The sequence below is a fragment of the Cryptomeria japonica genome, unplaced genomic scaffold (assembly GCF_030272615.1).
Source record: "Cryptomeria japonica unplaced genomic scaffold, Sugi_1.0 HiC_scaffold_238, whole genome shotgun sequence".
Lineage (NCBI taxonomy): Eukaryota > Viridiplantae > Streptophyta > Pinopsida > Cupressales > Cupressaceae > Cryptomeria > Cryptomeria japonica.
The window spans coordinates 62,501-82,500 of record NW_026729060.1 but is presented as its reverse complement, the minus strand read 5'-3'; the positions used below and the strand labels follow the sequence as shown (position 1 = coordinate 82,500).

General features: G+C 60.2%; 2 non-coding genes across 2 annotated transcripts; both read right to left on the bottom strand.

The window, feature by feature from the left end:
- Window positions 1-473: 473 nt before the first annotated feature.
- LOC131869202 (5S ribosomal RNA) lies at window positions 474-592 on the bottom strand. Its single transcript, XR_009367595.1, has one exon. It is a non-coding gene; the product is annotated as a 5S ribosomal RNA (ribosomal RNA).
- A 5,915-nt stretch (window positions 593-6,507) lies between these two features.
- LOC131869201 (5S ribosomal RNA) lies at window positions 6,508-6,626 on the bottom strand. The gene has a single exon (XR_009367594.1). It is a non-coding gene; the product is annotated as a 5S ribosomal RNA (ribosomal RNA).
- Window positions 6,627-20,000: the final 13,374 nt, after the last annotated feature.

The following is a 20,000-nucleotide window of genomic DNA, read 5'->3' as shown; positions in this document are numbered from 1 at the left end:
GAAACTTTTGAATGGAGCGCATCATTGGTGCGCTCCGAAGTGTGCTCCAAGGTGCGCACCTCTGGTGTGCTCCAAAGCTCTCTCTAGCTGCGTGCACCTGCCCCGGCCGCGCACCCGGCCCCGCCCAGCTTCGCTCACCTGTCCCGGGCGTCTGGTGCGGAACCTTAGAGTAAGAAACATCACCGTGCACCTTGGCCAACGTGCGCGACTCGACCGAGCGCGCACTGGCCGAGGTGCACACCGATTTCACCTGGGTGCGCGCGCAGCACCTCGGGCGCACCGGGGTGCGCGCACAACGCCCGGGTTGCACCGTGGCCTGTGTGCTCGGGGCGCCTCGGGTGCGCGCTCGGTGTCGCCCCCGCGCGCGCGGTAGTGCGGGCAGCGCACCCCGGCCCGGCCCGGCCCCGACGAGAACGCAAACGGGCAAAAGGTTTATTCAAATAGCATTGCGACGCCCGGCGAAAAACTAAAAAAGGGTGCAACACCGGGACTTCCCGGGAGGTCACCCATCCCAGTACTACTCCGGCCCAAGCGCGCTTAACTGCGGAGTTCTGATGGGATCCGGTGCACTAACGCTGGTATGATCGCACCCGTTATGAGCTTGTCGCAGTGTGTACTTAGCAAACCGCGACCCACGTGCGAATCCACCCCGGCCACCCACCCCCGTCGAGGTGCACACCCTCCCTCGCGAAGTGCGCCCCGTTCGCCAAGTGTGAGCCCTGCCCGGGTGCGCGCACCTTGCTAGGGCGTCGGGTGTGCACCCGGCCCGGCCTACGTGCGTGCACCTGGACGGGGCGTCGTGTGCGTGCAGTGTCCCGTCTGCAACGCGGTGCCCACACACCACCTCGGGCGCAACGACCTGCGCTCACATGTGGGCCGAGTGCACCTTGGTGCATGTTCGGGGCGCCTCGGGTGCACGCTCGATCTTGCCCCGGTGCACCAAGGCGCTCGGTTTGCCCCGGGTGCGCACTTGGTGCAAGGTGGGCACCCAAAATAGGGATCAAGCACCAAAACACAAGTTTCGGGATGCAAAATGGGACCCAAGGACCACAAATGCGTTCCAAGACCCATGATGGGTCCACGAGAACAAAAATGTGTTCCGAGACTTAATAAACAAATATTGGGTTTTAGGAGAAGAAACATGCTCTGATGCCCAAAACGAGAATCGACCCCGAAAAGGCCACAGGCCAAAAGTGGGATGCGAGACAAAAAAAAATGGGACCCGAGGACCAAAATTGGGTTCCCAGGTCGAAGACAGGGCAACCGGACAAGAAACGACCTCTAAGGCTCGAAATGAGTCCCGACGACTAAAACTTGACAAGAAGCACCCATCAGGCACCCAACTCGACACCCATGGGATGCCGACCCACCCGGGCTTCCACCTAGCACACCTTGGCACCCACCCACCCTCGCACCCAACCTCGCACCCAACTTAGCACCTTTGAACCCACATTGGCACTCACCCTGACCCTGGCACCTTGGAACCCACATTGGCACTCACCTTGACCCTGGCACCCACCTTTGCACTCACCTTGGGACCCACCCTGGCTCCCACCTCGGCACCCACCCAGACACCCACCTTGGTTCCTTGGCACCCACCTTGGATCCTTGGCACCCACCCCGACACCCACCTTGGCACGCAACTTGGCTACTTGCCACCCACCTTGGCTCCTTGACGCCCACCCCGACAACCACCCCGTGACCTACCCTGGCTAGGGTTGGTGCACACCCACCCTGGTGCCCACCTTGGCACCCACCCCATGACCCACCTTGGCACGCACCTTAGTACCCACCCCGTTACCCACCCTAGGACCCACCCCGTGACCCACCTTGGCCAGGGTGGGTGCCTTGGTGCGCACAACTTGCCTGGGCTGCACACCAGGGCGGGCTCAAGATGGCACCCGCGTTCCGTTTTTTTCACTATCTTTCAAAACGGAAATTTTAAAATCTCGTTTTTTTTTTTTTTTTGCCTTTTCTGGAAATTAGTGAAGGCAGCGCATCAAAGGTGCGCAATGCTGGTGCGAACCCGGGAGCGCTCCGATGTGTGCTCCAAGGTGCGGCGTGCACGAAGTCCGAGCCCGGCTTGCCCCGGGTGCGCACCTCGCGTGCACCTTCGCCGGGGTGAGCACCTTGGCTGGGTTGCGCGCCCTGGTGCGCACCAAGGAGCGCTCTGAAGTGTGCTCCAAGGTGCGGCGTGCACGAAGTCGGAGCTCGGTTTGCCCCGGGTGTGCACCTCGGGTGCGCACCTCGCGTGCACCTTCGCTGCGGTGGGCACCTTGGCTGGGTTGCGCGCCTTGGTGGGCACCATGCAGTGCACGAAGTCGGAGCCCGGTTTGCCCCGGGCGCGCACCTCCGCCAGGGTGGGCACCTTGGTGCGCACAACTTGCCTGGGCTGCGCACCAGGAAGGGCTCAAGATGGCACCCGCGTTCCGTTTTTTTCACTATCTTTCAGAACGGAAATTTTAAAATATCGTTTTTTTTTGCCTTTTCTGGAAATTAGTGAAGGCAGCGCATCAAAGGTGCGCAACGCTGGTGCGAACCTGGGAGCGCTCCGATGTGTGCTCCAAGGTGCGGCGTGCACGAAGTCGGAGCCCGGTTTGCCCCGGGTGCGCCCTGGTGGGCACCATGGTGCGCACCAAGGAGCGCTCCGAAGTGTGCTCCAAGGTGCGGCCTGCACGAAGTCGGAGCCCGGTTTGCCCCGGGCGTGCACCGCGGGTGGGCACCTTGGTGCGCATGCCTTGCCTGGGCTGCGCACCAGGGCGGGCTCAAGATGGCACCCGCGTTCCGTTTTTTTCACTATCTTTCAAAACGGAAATTTTAAAATCTCATTTTTTTTTGCCTTTTCTGGAAATTAGTGAAGGCAGCGCATCAAAGGTGCGCACCTCGCTGCCCACCACGGTGCGCAACGCCGGTGGGCACCCGGGAGTGCTTCGAAGTGTGCTCCAAGGTGCTGCGTGCACGTTGTCGGAGCCCGGTTTGCCCCGGGTGCGCACCTCGCGTGCACCTTCGTCGGGGTGGGCACCTTGGCTGGGTTTGCCCCGGCTGCGCTCCGAAGCGGGGTTATTGGAGCGCCGCCTCTTTTTTTGTCGGAGCGTTTGGTGGGGTTTCTCGCATTGGCTCTTCCCAGGCCCGGTTGCCACCCTGGCGCGCACGAAGTCGGAAGTAGGGTTAATTGCCCGGGTGCGCACCTTTGCCAGGGTGGGCACCTTACCTGGGCTGTGCACCAGGGCGGGCTCAAGATGGCACCCGCGTTCCGTTTTTTTCACTATCTTTCAAAACGGAAATTTTAAAATCTCCTCTTTTTTTTGCCTTTTCTGGAAATTAGTGAAGGCAGCGCATCAAAGGTGCGCACCTCGCTGCCCACCTTGGTGTGCTCTGAGGTGCGCACCCGGGAGCGCTACGAAGTGTGCTCCAAGGTGCGGCGTGCACGTTGTCGGAGCCCGGTTTGCCCCGGGTGCGCACCTCGCCTGCACCTTGGCCGGGGTGGGCACCCTGGCTGGGTTTGCCCAGGGTGCGCTCCGAAGCGGGGTTACTGGAGCGCCCCCTCTTTTTTTGTCAGAGCGTTTGGTGGGGTTTCTCGCATTGGCTCTTCCCAGGCCCGGTTGTTGGGTGCGCTCCCACCCTGGCGCGCGCGAAGTTGGAAGTTGGGTTAATTGCCCGGGCGCGCACCTTCGCCAGGGTGGGCACCTTGGTGCGCACACCTTGGCTGGGCTGCGCACCAGGGCGGGCTCAAGATGGCACCAGCATTCCCTTTTTCTCACTATCTTTCAAAACGGAAATTTTAAAATCTCGTTTTTTTTTGCCTTTTATGGAAATTAGTGAAGGCATCGCATCAAAGGTGCGCACCTCGCTGCCCACCTTGGTGTGCTCCGAGGTGCCCACCACGGTGCGCTCCGAGGTGCCCACCACGGTGCGCAACGCCGGTGCGAACCCGGGAGCGCCCCGATGTGTGCTCCAAGGTGCGGCGTGCACGAAGCCGGACCCCGGTTTGCCCCGGGTGCGCACCTCGCGTGCACCTTGGTGCGCACACCTTGGCTGGGTTGCGCGGCCTGGTGGGCACCATGGTGCGCACCAAGGAGCGCTCCAAAGTGTGCTCCAAGGTGCGGCGTGCACGAAGTCCTAGCCCGGTTTGCCCCGGGTGCGCACCTTCGCCGCGGTGGGCACCATGGCGTGCACGAAGTCGGAGCCCGGTTTGCCCCGGGTGCGCACCTCGCGTGCACCTTCGCCGGGGTGGGCACCTCGGCTGGGTTGCGCGCCCTGGTGCGCACCAAGGAGCGCTCCGAAGTGTGCTCCAAGGTGCGGCGTGCACGAAGTCGGAGCCCGGTTTGCCCCGGGTGCGCACCTTCGCCGCGGTGGGCACCCTGGTGCGCACCATGGCGTGCACGAAGTCGGAGCCCGGTTTGCCCCGGGTGCGCACCTCGCGTGCACCTTCGGCGGGGTTGCGCGCCCTGGTGCGCACCAAGGAGCGCTCCGAAGTGTGCTCCAAGGTGCGGCGTGCACGAAGTCGGAGCCCGGTTTGCCCCGGGTGCGCACCTCGCGTGCACCTTCGGCGGGGTTGCGCGCCCTGGTGGGCACCATGGTGCGCACCAAGGAGCGCTCCGAAGTGTGCTCCAAGGTGCGGCGTGCACGAAGTCGGAGCCCGGTTTGCCCCGGGTGCGCACCTCGCGTGCACCTTCGCCGCGGTGGGCACCATGGCGTGCACGAAGTCGGAGCCCGGTTTGCCCCGGGTGCGCACCTCGCGTGCACCTTCGCCGGGGTGGGCACCTCGGCTGGGTTGCGCGCCCTGGTGCGCACCAAGGAGCGCTCCGAAGTGTGCTCCAAGGTGCGGCGTGCACGAAGTCGGAGCCCGGTTTGCCCCGGGTGCGCACCTCGCGTGCACCTTCGCCGCGGTGGGCACCATGGCGTGCACGAAGTCGGAGCCCGGTTTGCCCCGGGTGCGCACCCCGCGTGCACCTTCGCCGGGGTGGGCACCTCGGCTGGGTTGCGCGCCCTGGTGCGCACCAAGGAGCGCTCCGAAGTGTGCTCCAAGGTACGGCGTGCACGAAGTCGGAGCCCGGTTTGCCCCGGGTGCGCACCTCGCGTGCACCTTCGCCGCGGTGGGCACCTTGGCTGGGTTGGGCACCATTGAGCGCTCCGAAGTGTGCTCCAAGGTGCGCACCATGGCCCTCCAAGGTGCGCAGCATGGCGTGCACGAAGTCGGAGCCCGGTTTGCCCCGGGTGCGCACCTCGCGTGCACCTTCGCCAGGGTGGGCACCTCGGTGCGCACACCTTCTCAATGTTTTCTTGCCTTTTCTGGAAATTGGTGAAGGCAGCGCATCAAAGGTGCGCACCTCGGTGTGCTCCGAGGTGCGAACCCGAGAGCGCTCCGAGGTGCCCACGAAGTCGAAAGTCGGGTTAATTGCATTGTTTTCCCCGGGTGCGCTCCGAGGTGCGCAACATCGGTGCGCACCAAGGAGGGCTCCGAAGTGTGCTCCAAGGTGCGCACGATTCGGAGCTCGGTTTGCCCGGGGTGCGCACACCTTGGCTGGGTTGCGCACCCTTTGTGCGCTCCAAGGTGCGCACGAAGTCGGAGCTCGGTTTGCCCCGGGTGCGCACCTTCGCCAGGGTGCGCACCTTGATGCGCACGCCTTGGCTGGGCTGCGCACCTTGGTGGGCGCCATGGTGCGCACCTTTCGTGCGCTCCAAGGTGCGCACGAAGTCGGAGCTCGGTTTGCCCCGGGTGCGCACCTTGGTGGGCGCCATGGTGCACTCCGAGGTGCCCAAGATTGGTGCGCACCAAGGAGCGCTCCGAAGTGCGCTCCAAGGTGCGCAGGTGCGCGCGAAGTCGAAAGTTGGGTTAATTGTCCGGTTTGCCTCGGGTGCGCACCTTGCGTGCACCTTCGCCAGGGTGGGCGCCTTGGTGCGCACACCTTGGCTGGGCTGCGCACCCGGGCGCGCACACCTTGGCACCCGCGTTTCCTTCATTTTAAATTTTTTTTTTTTACAATCTCTCAAGTGGGAAATTCTATAATCTCAACTTTTTTTGCCTTTTCAGGAAACTTTTGAATGGAGCGCATCATTGGTGCGCTCCGAAGTGTGCTCCAAGGTGCGCACCTCTGGTGTGCTCCAAAGCTCTCTCCAGCTGCGTGCACCTGCCCCGGCCGCGCACCCGGCCCCGCCCAGCTTCGCTCACCTGTCCCGGGCGTCTGGTGCGGAACCTTAGAGTAAGAAACATCACCGTGCACCTTGGCCAACGTGCGCGACTCGACCGAGCGCGCACTGGCCGAGGTGCACACCGATTTCACCTGGGTGCGCGCGCAGCACCTCGGGCGCACCGGGGTGCGCGCACAACGCCCGGGTTGCACCGTGGCCTGTGTGCTCGGGGCGCCTCGGGTGCGCGCTCGGTGTCGCCCCCGCGCGCGCGGTAGTGCGGGCAGCGCACCCCGGCCCGGCCCGGCCCCGACGAGAACGCAAACGGGCAAAAGGTTTATTCAAATAGCATTGCGACGCCCGGCGAAAAACTAAGAAAGGGTGCAACACCGGGACTTCCCGGGAGGTCACCCATCCCAGTACTACTCCGGCCCAAGCGCGCTTAACTGCGGAGTTCTGATGGGATCCGGTGCACTAACGCTGGTATGATCGCACCCGTTATGAGCTTGTCGCAGTGTGTACTTAGCAAACCGCGACCCACGTGCGAATCCACCCCGGCCACCCACCCCCGTCGAGGTGCACACCCTCCCTCGCGAAGTGCGCCCCGTTCGCCAAGTGTGAGCCCTGCCCGGGTGCGCGCACCTTGCTAGGGCGTCGGGTGTGCACCCGGCCCGGCCTACGTGCGTGCACCTGGACGGGGCGTCGTGTGCGTGCAGTGTCCCGTCTGCAACGCGGTGCCCACACACCACCTCGGGCGCAACGACCTGCGCTCACATGTGGGCCGAGTGCACCTTGGTGCATGTTCGGGGCGCCTCGGGTGCACGCTCGATCTTGCCCCGGTGCACCAAGGCGCTCGGTTTGCCCCGGGTGCGCACTTGGTGCAAGGTGGGCACCCAAAATAGGGATCAAGCACCAAAACACAAGTTTCGGGATGCAAAATGGGACCCAAGGACCACAAATGCGTTCCAAGACCCATGATGGGTCCACGAGAACAAAAATGTGTTCCGAGACTTAATAAACAAATATTGGGTTTTAGGAGAAGAAACATGCTCTGATGCCCAAAACGAGAATCGACCCCGAAAAGGCCACAGGCCAAAAGTGGGATGCGAGACAAAAAAAAATGGGACCCGAGGACCAAAATTGGGTTCCCAGGTCGAAGACAGGGCAACCGGACAAGAAACGACCTCTAAGGCTCGAAATGAGTCCCGACGACTAAAACTTGACAAGAAGCACCCATCAGGCACCCAACTCGACACCCATGGGATGCCGACCCACCCGGGCTTCCACCTAGCACACCTTGGCACCCACCCACCCTCGCACCCAACCTCGCACCCAACTTAGCACCTTTGAACCCACATTGGCACTCACCCTGACCCTGGCACCTTGGAACCCACATTGGCACTCACCTTGACCCTGGCACCCACCTTTGCACTCACCTTGGGACCCACCCTGGCTCCCACCTCGGCACCCACCCAGACACCCACCTTGGTTCCTTGGCACCCACCTTGGATCCTTGGCACCCACCCCGACACCCACCTTGGCACGCAACTTGGCTACTTGCCACCCACCTTGGCTCCTTGACGCCCACCCCGACAACCACCCCGTGACCTACCCTGGCTAGGGTTGGTGCACACCCACCCTGGTGCCCACCTTGGCACCCACCCCATGACCCACCTTGGCACGCACCTTAGTACCCACCCTGTTACCCACCCTAGGACCCACCCCGTGACCCACCTTGGCCAGGGTGGGTGCACCCACCCTGGTGCCCACCTTGGCACCCACCCATCCTAGCACCCAGCCTGTGACCGGGCTTGGAACCCAACCTTGCACCCGTCTTGGCCAGTGTGGGTGCGCACCCATCCTGGCACCCACGTTGTGACACACCCTTTAACCCACGCACCCTAGCAGCCACGTTGGCACCCACCTTGGAACACAACCTAGCAACTTGGCACCCACCCCGTGACCCACCTTGGCATCCACCATAGCAGTCGCCCACTTGGCACCCACCTTGGAACCCAAGTTGGCACCCACCTCGGCACCCACCTTGACACTTGTGGACCCACCTTGCCACTCACCCTAGCATCGACCCATCCTAGCACCCATTCTGGCACCTTTGCACCCTAGCACTCACCCATCCTAGCACCTAACCTGTGACCCACCTTGACACTCACCCTCGCACCCACCTTGGAACCCAACCTAGCACCCACCCACCCTGACACCAACCCTAGCACCTACCCACCCTTGCACCCACCCTGTGACCCATCTTGGCACCCACCCATCCTACCACTCAACCTATCACCCACCTTCTCACCCACCTTGGCATCCACCTTAGCACCCACCCACACTGGCACCTTGGCACCCACCTCGGGCAAGGTGGGTGCACACCCACCCTGACACCCAATTTAGAACCAACCGAGCATGTTACCCACCTTGGCACCCACATTGCAGCCCACCCTAGTACCCACCCTATGACCCACATTGGCATCCACACCCTAGCACCCAGGCACCTCGACACCCGCCTTGACACGCACCCTAGCACTAAACCTGTGACCCACCTTGGAACTCACCCTAGAACCCACCCACCCTGTGAACCACCTTGGCATCCACCTTAGCACCCACCCACCTTGGCACCCACTCTAGCACTCACCCATCCTAACACCCAACTTGTTACCCACCTTGGCACCCGCCCTCGCGTCCACCTTGAAACCCACCCTAGCACCCACCCACGCAGGAGCCCACCTTGGCACCCAACCTAACACCCACGCATCCTGGCACCCAACTTGTGACCCACCTTGGAACCCACCCTAGTACCCACCTTTGAACCCACTATATCACCAACCCACCTTGGCACCCACCCTATGACCCTCTTTGGAATCCACCCTAGCACGCACCCACCCTGGCACCCACCATGGAGCGCACCCTAGCACCCACCCACCTCGGCACGCACCTCAACACCCACCTTGGTGTGCGCACTGCGCCAACCTCTCAAAGACCCTATGTGGTGCGCTCCAAAGTGTACACCTTTGGTGCGCTCCAAGGTGCGCACCTTTGGTGCACACCGAGGTGCACACCAAAGTGTGCACCGAGGTGAGCACCAAAGTGCACTCCAAGGTGCACACCAAGGCGTGCACCTTTGGTGCGGTCAATGCAAACGAATTCGGAAGTTGGGGTCGATGTCCTAATCGCTGCTGCAGACTACACGTATGAGAATCGGACAAATAGCTTTATATAGGGGAGGTGTTGCGTTTGATGGGTCGACTCCCCTGGTTGTGTGCACTGCACCAACTTCAAAGACCCTGTCTTGTTTAAGAAGTCAAAAGTTGGGGTGGATGTCCTAATCATTGCTGCAGTCTACGCATGTATGAGAATCAGACAAATAGCTTATATAGGGGAGGTGTTGCATTCGGTGGGTTGACTCCCCTGGTTGTGCGCACTGCGCCAACCTCAAAGACCCCGCATAGCAGAAGAAGTCGGAAGTCGGATTTTGGTGAGCACCAAGGCGTGCACCTTTGGTGCGGTCAACGCAGACGAATTCAGAAGTTGGGGTGGATGTCCTAATCGTTGTTGCAGGCTACACATGTATGAGAATCAGACAAATAGCTTATATAGGGGAGGTGTTGGGTTTGATGGGTCAACTCCCTTGGTTGTGCGCATTACGCCAACCTCAAAGACCTTGTTTTCGTTAAGAAGTCAAAAGTTGGGGTCAATGTCCTAATGGCTCCTGTAGGCTACACATGTATGAGAATCGGACAAATAGCTTATATAGGGGAGGTGTTGGGTTTGATGGGTCGACTCCCCTGGTTGTGCGCATTACGTCAACCTCAAAGACCTTGTTTTCGTTAAGAAGTCAAAAGTTGGGGTCGATGTCCTAATTGCTCCTGTAGACTACACATGTATGAGAATCAGACAAATAGCTTATATAGGGGAGGTGTTGGGTTTGATGGGTTGACTCCCCTAGTTGTTCGCATTACACCAACCTCAAAGACCTTGTTTTCGTTTAGAAGCCGAAAGTTGGGGTCGATGTCCTAATTGCTCCTGCAGGCTACGCATGTATGAGAATCAGACAAATAGCTTATATAGGGGAGGTGTTGGGTTTGATGGGTCGACTCCCCTGGTTGTGCGCATTGCGCCAACCTCAAAGACCCTGCATTGCGGATGAAGTCGAAAGTCAGAGTTTGGTGTGCTACAAGGTGTGGTCGAAGGTGCTCACCTAGGTGTGCACCTTTGGAGCGCAGGAAAAGTGCCCTCCAAAAGTGCGCACCTTTGGAGTGCACAAAAGTGCCCTCCAAAAGTGCGCACCTTTGGAGCGCACAAAAGTGCCCTCCAAAAAGTGCCCTCCAAAAGTGCGCACCTTTGGAGCGCACAAAAGTGCCCTCCAAAAAGTGCCCTCCAAAAGTGCGCACCTTTGGAGTGCAGAAAAGTGCCCTCCAAAAAGTGCCCTCCAAAAGTGTGCACCTTTGGAGTGCACAAAAGTGCCCTCCAAAAGTGCGCACCTTTGGAGCGCAGAAAAGTGCCCTCCAAAAAGTGCCCTCCAAAAGTGCGCACCTTTGGAGCGCAGAAAAGTGCCCTCCAAAAAGTGCCCTCCAAAAGTGCGCACCTTTGGAGCGCAGAAAAGTGCCCTCCAAAAAGTGCCCTCCAAAAGTGCGCACCTTTGGAGCGCAGAAAAGTGCCCTCCAAAAAGTGCCCTCCAAAAGTGCGCACCTTTGGAGCGCACAAAAGTGCCCTCCAAAAAGTGCCCTCCAAAAGTGCGCACCTTTGGAGCGCACAAAAGTGCCCTCCAAAAGTGCGCACCTTTGGAGCGCACAAAAGTGCCCTCCAAAAGTGCGCACTTTTGGTGCGCACCAAGGCGCTGGTTCGGTCGTTGCAGGCGAGTTCGGAAGTTGGGGTCGATGTCCTGAGCGGAGGTGCAAACTACACAGGTGTCGGAATCGGACAAATAGCTTATATAGGGGAGGTGTATGCTTCGATGGGTCGACTCCCCAGGTTGAGCGCACCGCGCCAACCTCAAAGACCCTACGGTATGGATGAAGTCGGAAGTTGGGTCCGATGACCGATTCGATTAGTAGGTATGCTCATGAGGTCGGAATTTGGGTCCGATGACCTGCCATGTGCAGGAAGGCGAATGTTGGCACTGTGCGTTGCAAGGTGCACACCAAGGTGCTGGTGCGGTCTTTTTAGTCGAGTTCGGAAGTTGGGGTCGATGTCCTGATCGGAGGTGCAAGCTACACAGGTGTGGGAATCGGACAAATAGCTTATATAGGGGAGGTGTATGCTTCGTTGGGTCGACTCCCCGGGTTGAGCGCACCGCGCCAACCTCAAAGACCCTACGGTATGGATGAAGTCGGAAGTTGGGTCCGATGACCGATTCGATATGTAGGCATACTCGCGAGGTCGGAATTTGGGTCCGATGACCTGCCATGTGCAGGAAGGCGAATGTTGGCACTGTGCGTTGCAAGGTGCGCACCAAGGCGCTGGTTCGGTCGTTGCAGGCGAGTTCGGAAGTTGGGGTCGATGTCCTGATCGGAGGTGCAAACTACACAGGTGTGGGAATCGGACAAATAGCTTATATAGGGGAGGTGTATGCTTCGTTGGGTCGACTCCCCGGGTTGAGCGCACCGCGCCAACCTCAAAGACCCTACGGTATGGATGAAGTCGGAAGTTGTGTCCGATGACCGATTCGATATGTAGGCATACTCGCGAGGTCGGAATTTGGGTCCGATGACCTGCCATGTGCAGGAAGGCGAATGTTGGGACTGTGCGTCGCAAGGTGCGCACCAAGGCGCTGGTGCCGTCGTTGCAGTCGAGTTCGGAAGTTGGGGTCGATGTCCTGGTCAGAGGTGCAAACTACACAGGTGTGGGAATCGGACAAATAGCTTATATAGGGGAGGTGTATGCTTCGATGGGTCGACTCCCCGGGTTGAGCGCACCGCGCCAACCTCAAAGACCCTACAGTATGGATGAAGTCGGAAGTTGGGTCCGATGACCGATTCGATACGTAGGCATATTGGCGAGGTCTGAATTTGTGTCCGATGACCTGCCATGCGCAGGAAGGCGGAATTTGGGTCCGATGACCGAGTTGATGGCGTGCCATGCGCAGAAAGGCGGAATTTGGGTCCGATGACCGAGTTGATGTTGATGGCCCGCCATGCACAGGAAGGCGGAATTTGGGTCCGATGACCGATTTGAAGGCGTGCCATGCGCAGAAAGGCGGAGTTTGGGTCCGATGACCGAGTTGATATTGATGGCCCGCCATGCGCAGGAAGGCGGAATTTGGGTCCGATGACCTGACATACGCATGGAGTCCGACTCGGGGGCCGATGTTCGATTCGATGACTTGCATTGTGGGTAAAGTCGGAAGTTGTGGTCTTTGACCCGATTCGATGACCAGACTTCGGCTGCTTGAGAATCGGACAAATAACTTATATAGGGGAGGTAGTGTTCTCGAGCATCCTCCCCCCGTGCCCGTTTATGTCGATTGATGCTGGTGCTCGACTGGTTGGAGCGCTCGGATGCAAAAATCTTGCACCAGGATTTATCGATTGTGATGGACACGGCAAGTCTCCTGATTGCTATGCAGGAGCTCATCGTGAATCTCTATGCGGCCTTGGTATGGACTCGACCTGCGGAATGGTTCGGCAATGGTAGTCGCTCCAACACGTCCTTGCAATGGCCACAGAGGTGATTCGACTAGAGCTCCAGTCTAGCTTTTGGGTTGCTTGGCGGACTGGTATAGCCGCGATCGAGTTCCGGCCATGAACGTTTTAGATAGCTCTTGGGCTTTCTGGGACGGAAGTCGGAAGTTTGGGCTGTTGTCCGATTTGATGACCATTCTTCGGATGTGTGAGAATCGGACAAATAACTTATATAGGGGACTGTGTTGTCTCACGCAGCCCCCTCCGTGCCCCTCTATCTCGACCGATGTTGGTGCTTGAAAGGGTTGGGATCGCTCGGATTTATAAACGTGCACCACCATTTGTCGAGTGTGAGGGACGCGGCAGGTCTCCTAAATGCTATACGGGCGCTCTCTGAGAATCTCTATCCGGCCTCGACACAGACTAGTCTTGCTGAATGGTTTGGCACTGGTAGTCGATCCAACACGTCGTTGTTGTGGCCGCCTAGGCGATTCGATTCGAGCCCCCGTCTAGCTTTTGGGTTGCTTGGCGGATTTTGCCCTATCCGCAAGTGAGCTCGGTCCCTAAACGTTCGAGAAACCCGATTGCTATGCGCCGACTCTCTTTCTTGCGAGCCTCCATCTAGCTTTTGGGTCTCTACGGAACGGAAGTCGGAATCTGGGACCGTTGTTTGATTCGACGAGGCAGACTACGGTTGTGCGAGAATCGGACAAATAACTTATATAGGGGAGGTGTTGACTGGAGCATTCTCCCCCGTGCCCCTCTAACTCGACCAATGCTGGCGCTCGAACGGTGGTAGCGCTCGGATTTTCGTTGAGCGCCAGCATTGGTCGATTTAGAGGGGCATGCGAGATTCCCGAATGCTATGCGAGGGCTCTAACGGAAATGTCTATTGGTTTCGGTATGGATGCAATTGCGAGTGGTTCGGCAAAGGTAGTCGTTCCGATGCGTCCATGTCGTGGCCAAATCGATAATTCGATTTGAGCCCTCGTATAGCATTTGGGTCTCTCGATGTGATTCCGCATTCCAGTCCCTTTGGGCACTGCTTGAGCCGCATCCCAGGGGGTTCCCTTCCCAATAATCTGCCTCGCAACCCGATTGCTATGCGGTGAGGCTCCTCGGCCGCCTCGGAACTATCTGTGTATCAGACGCATCGCGGGATAAGGGGTTGGCAACGGTAGTCGCCCCAAGCGCGTCCGATGCTTGGACCATTCCGAGGCGGCCCTGAAGCCTCTTCCGTCTAGCCGTTGGGTCCTTCTCGCCGCATCCCTTGCCTCGCACCCCGATTGCTATGCGGTGAGGCTCCTCGGCCGCCTTGGAACTATCTGTGTATCAGACGCATCGCGGGATAAGGGGTTGTCACTGGTAGTCGCCCCAAGCGCGTCCGATGCTTGGACCATTCCGAGGCGGCCCTGAAGCCTCTTCCGTCTAGCCGTTGGGTCCTTCTCGCCGCATCCCTCGACTCGCACCCCGATTGCTATGCGGTGAGGCTCCTCGGCCGCCTTGGAACTATCTGTGTATCGGACGCGTCGCGGGATAAGGGGTTGTCACTGGTAGTCGCCCCAAGCGCGTCCGATGCTTGGACCATTCCGAGGCGGCCCTGAAGCCTCTTCCGTCTAGCCGTTGGGTCCTTCTCGCCGCATCCCTCGCCTCGCACCCCGATTGCTATGCGGTGAGGCTCCTCGGCCGCCTTGGAACTATCTGTGTATCGGACGCGTCGCGGGATAAGGGGTTGTCACTGGTAGTCGCCCCAAGCGCGTGCGATGCATGGACCATTCCCAGGCGGCCCTGAAGCCTCTTCCGTCTAGCCGTTGGGTCCTTCTCGCCGCATCCCTCGCCTCGCACCCCGATTGCTATGCGGTGAGGCTCCTCGGCCGCCTTGGAACTATCTGTGTATCGGACGCGTCGCGGGATAAGGGGTTGTCACTGGTAGTCGCCCCAAGCGCGTCCGATGCTTGGACCATTCCGAGGCGGCCCTGAAGCCTCTTCCGTCTAGCCGTTGGGTCCTTCTCGCCGCATCCCTCGCCTCGCACCCCGATTGCTATGCGGTGAGGCTCCTCGGCCGCCTTGGAACTATCTGTGTATCGGACGCGTCGCGGGATAAGGGGTTGTCACTGGTAGTCGCCCCAAGCGCGTCCGATGCTTGGACCATTCCGAGGCGGCCCTGAAGCCTCTTCCGTCTAGCCGTTGGGTCCTTCTCGCCGCATCCCTCGCCTCGCACCCCGATTGCTATGCGGTGAGGCTCCTCGGCCGCCTTGGAACTATCTGTGTATCGGACGCGTCGCGGGATAAGGGGTTGTCACTGGTAGTCGCCCCAAGCGCGTCCGATGCTTGGACCATTCCGAGGCGGCCCTGAAGCCTCTTCCGTCTAGCCGTTGGGTCCTTCTCGCCGCATCCCTCGCCTCGCACCCCGATTGCTATGCGGTGAGGCTCCTCGGCCGCCTTGGAACTATCTGTGTATCGGACGCATCGCGGGATAAGGGGTTGTCACTGGTAGTCGCCCCAAGCGCGTCCGATGCTTGGACCATTCCGAGGCGGCCCTGAAGCCTCTTCCGTCTAGCCGTTGGGTCCTTCTCGCCGCATCCCTCGCCTCGCACCCCGATTGCTATGCGGTGAGGCTCCTCGGCCGCCTTGGAACTATCTGTGTATCGGACGCGTCGCGGGATAAGGGGTTGTCACTGGTAGTCGCCCCAAGCGCGTCCGATGCTTGGACCATTCCGAGGCGGCCCTGAAGCCTCTTCCGTCTAGCCGTTGGGTCCTTCTCGCCGCATCCCTCGCCTCGCACCCCGATTGCTATGCGGTGAGGCTCCTCGGCCGCCTTGGAACTATCTGTGTATCGGACGCGTCGCGGGATAAGGGGTTGTCACTGGTAGTCGCCCCAAGCGCGTCCGATGCTTGGACCATTCCGAGGCGGACCTGAAGCCTCTTCCGTCTAGCCGTTGGGTCCTTCTCGCCGCATCCCTCGCCTCGCACCCCGATTGCTATGCGGTGAGGCTCCTCGGCCGCCTTGGAACTATCTGTGTATCGGACGCGTCGCGGGATAAGGGGTTGTCACTGGTAGTCGCCCCAAGCGCGTCCGATGCTTGGACCATTCCGAGGCGGCCCTGAAGCCTCTTCCGTCTAGCCGTTGGGTCCTTCTTGCCGCATCCCTCGCCTCGCACCCCGATTGCTATGCGGTGAGGCTCCTCGGCCGCCTTGGAACTATCTGTGTATCGGACGCGTCGCGGGATAAGGGGTTGTCACTGGTAGTCGCCCCAAGCGCGTCCGATGCTTGGACCATTCCGAGGCGGCCCTGAAGCCTCTTCCGTCTAGCCGTTGGGTCCTTCTCGCCGCATCCCTCGCCTCGCACCCCGATTGCTATGCGGTGAGGCTCCTCGGCCGCCTTGGAACTATCTGTGTATCGGACGCATCGCGGGATAAGGGGTTGTCACTGGTAGTCGCCCCAAGCGCGTCCGATGCTTGGACCATTCCGAGGCGGCCCTGAAGCCTCTTCCGTCTAGCCGTTGGGTCCTTCTCGCCGCATCCCTCGCCTCGCACCCCGATTGCTATGCGGTGAGGCTCCTCGGCCGCCTTGGAACTATCTGTGTATCGGACGCGTCGCGGGATAAGGGGTTGTCACTGGTAGTCGCCCCAAGCGCGTCCGATGCTTGGACCATTCCGAGGCGGACCTGAAGCCTCTTCCGTCTAGCCGTTGGGTCCTTCTCGCCGCATCCCTCGCCTCGCACCCCGATTGCTATGCGGTGAGGCTCCTCGGCCGCCTTGGAACTATCTGTGTATCGGACGCGTCGCGGGATAAGGGGTTGTCACTGGTAGTCGCCCCAAGCGCGTCCGATGCTTGGACCATTCCGAGGCGGCCCTGAAGCCTCTTCCGTCTAGCCGTTGGGTCCTTCTCGCCGCATCCCTCGCCTCGCACCCCGATTGCTATGCGGTGAGGCTCCTCGGCCGCCTTGGAACTATCTGTGTATCGGACGCGTCGCGGGATAAGGGGTTGTCACTGGTAGTCGCCCCAAGCGCGTCCGATGCTTGGACCATTCCGAGGCGGACCTGAAGCCTCTTCCCTCTAGCCGTTGGGGCTTTCTCGCCGCATCCCTCGCCTCGCACCCCGATTGCTATTCGGTGAGGCTCCTCGGCCGCCTTGGAACTATCTGTGTATCGGACGCATCGCGGGATAAGGGGTTGGCAGTGGTAGTCGCCCCAAGCGCGTCCGATGCTTGGACCATTCCGAGGCGGCCCTGCAGCCTCTTCCGTCTAGCCGTTGGGGCCATCTCGCTGCATCCCCCACCTCGCACCACGATTGCTATGCGGTGAGGCTCCTTGGCCGCCTCGGAACTATCTGTGTATCGGACGCATCGCGGGATAAGGGGTTGTCACTGGTAGTCGCCCCAAGCGCGTCCGATGCTTGGACTATTCCGAGGCGGCCCTGCAGCCTCTTCCGTCTAGCCGTTGGGGCCATCTCGCCGCATCCCCCAGCTCCTCGGCCGCCTCGGAACTATCTGTGTATCGGACGCATCGCGGGATAAGGGGTTGGCAGTGGTAGTCGCCCCAAGCGCGTTCGATGCTTGGACTATTCCGAGGCGGCCCCGCAGCCTCTTCCGTCTACCCTTTGGGGCCATCTCGCCGCATCCCTCGCCTCGCACCCCGATTGCTATGCGGTGAGGCTCCTCGGCCGCCTGGGAACTATCTTCGTATCGGATGCATCGCGGGATAAGGGGTTGTCACTGGTAGTCGCCCCAAGCGCGTCCGATGCTTGGACTATTCCGAGGCGGCCCTGTGGCCTCTTCCGTCTAGCCGTTGGGGCCATCTCGCCGCATCCCTCACCTCGCACCCCCATTGCTATGCGGTGAGGCTCCTCGGCCGCCTTGGAACTGTCTTCGTATCGGAAGCATCGCGGGATAAGGGGTTGTCACTGGTAGTCGCCCCAAGCGCGTCCGATGCTTGGACTATTCCGAGGCGGCCCTGCAGCCTCTTCCGTCTAGCCGTTGGGGCCATCTCGCCGCATCCCCCACCTCGCACCCGGATTGCTATGCGGTGAGGCTCCTCGGCCGCCTTGGAACTATCTTCGTATCGGACGCATCGCGGGATAAGGGGTTGTCACTGGTAGTCGCCCCAAGCGCGTCCGATGCTTGGACTATTCCGACGCGGCCCTGTGGCCTCTTCCGTCTAGCCGTTGGGGCCATCTCGCCGCATCCCCCACCTCGCACCCCGATTGCTATGCGGTGAGGCTCCTCGGCCGCCTTGGAACCATCTTCGTATCGGACGCATCGCGGGATGAGGGGTTGTCACTGGTAGTCGCCCCAAGCGCGTCCGATGCTTGGACCATTCCGAGGCGGCCCTGAAGCCTCTTCCGTCTAGCCGTTGGGGCCTTCCCGCCCCATCCCTCGCCTCGCACCCCCGATTGCTATGCGGTGAGGCTCCTCGGCCGCCTTGGAACCATCTGTGTATCGGACGCATCGCGGGATAAGGGGTTGGCACTGGTAGTCGCCCCAAGCGCGTCCGATGCTTGGAGCATTCCGAGGTGGCCCTGAAGCCTCTTCCGTCTAGCCGTTGGGGCCTTCCCGCCCCATCCCTCGCCTCGCACCCCGATTGATATGCGGTGAGGCTCCTCGGCCGCCTTGGAACTATCTGTGTATCGGACGCATCGCGGGATAAGGGGTTGGCACTGGTAGTCGTCCCAATCGCGTCCGATGCTTGGACCATTCCGAGGCGGCCCTGCAGCCTCTTCCGTTTAGCCGTCGGGGCCTTCCCGCCGCATCCCTCGCCTCGCATCCCGATTCCTATGCGGTGAGTCTTCTCGGCCGCCGCGGAACTATACCTGTTATTGCTACTGCATCCTTCGGCTGGTAACCTCCTCTGCCGCCTTGGAACGTTCTCTTTGTCGGACGCGTCGCGGGATAAGGGGTTGGCACTGGTAGTCGCCCCAAGCGCGCCCGATGCATAGACCGCTCCGAGTTGACCTTGCTTTCAGCCTCTCACATGCATAGACCTCTCTGAGTCGACCCTGCAGCCTCTCACGTTTAGCCTTTGGAATCTCGCCTCACAACATGATTGCTATCCTTGATGCATCCCTTGCCTCGAGCCCTGATTGCTTTCTTGGCTGCATCCCTCCTCTCCTCACAGCCCGGTTGTCATCACTGCTTCATCCGTCGCTTCATGCATTCTGGCTGCTGGGCCCTTCCCACCGCACACCTCGATTGCTATCTCTTCTGCATCACACACCCCGATTGCTATCTCTGCTACATCCCTCGGCTCTCACTTCTGCATCCTTCGCCTCCCACCTCGATTGCTATCAATGCTGCATCCGTAACCTCACACCCCGATTGCTATGCGGGGAGGCTCCTTGGCCGCCTTGGAAATTTCTGTGTGTCGGACGCACCGCGGGATAAGGGGTTGGCACTGGTAGTCGCCCCAAGTGCGCCCGATTCTTAGACCGCTTCGAGGTGACCTCGTAGCCTCTTTCGTCCAGGCTTCCTGCCTTCAACGCCCTTTTTACACCTCGATTGCTATGCGCGGGCTCGTTGGCGTCTATCACCTCTCTGCGAAGAGTGGCACGATGATTGTTGGGGTAAATCGTAGCAGTCCGATCTCTGGCCTTGGGCCATTGTGAGGGCTGATCGATTTCCTGTGCGCATCTCGTGTTCGCCCAGTAACAGACTCGACGACTTGTAATCGGTCTTGTTCCCGATTGTTCCTGGAGGTAGTCTTCGGAACTCTTGGATTTGACCTGTCACTCGAACTGTCCTCTTCCGAGGATGCTTGTGTGTGTGTGCTTGTGCCATTTCCTTGGCGGTATTAACGAGATATTAAAGAGCGGAGTGAGCGCCTCGCCCAGCTATGTTTGGGGCTCTCACTCCCTTACCCGGTGTGCGACCGCTTTGCACGTAGGTTGCGGAGCATCGCGACTCTTTCGATGTTTGGCGGTTGTCTTCCGGTGATGCGTTGGTCCCGAAGTGCACGTTACTAGCATTTCTGCCATTGTTCTCGATCTTTGGCACGTTCCTTCGTTGCAATTGGATATATATCTCCGTTTATACGCGCAGGCTTCTCCCGCCTATTCAGCGCTGTCCCACTCTCAGCACTCTCGTGGTCTCCTTGGCTTCTCTCTCCCGTGAGCGAGCTCTCTTCTCGAGTCTTTTCCATGTCCCATGGAGGTTGCCTTGCGAAATTCGGGCACACAAACGTGACCGGATAAGAGCGGAATTGCCTATGAGGAGAAGCTCACCTTAGGGAGCAGCAATGCCG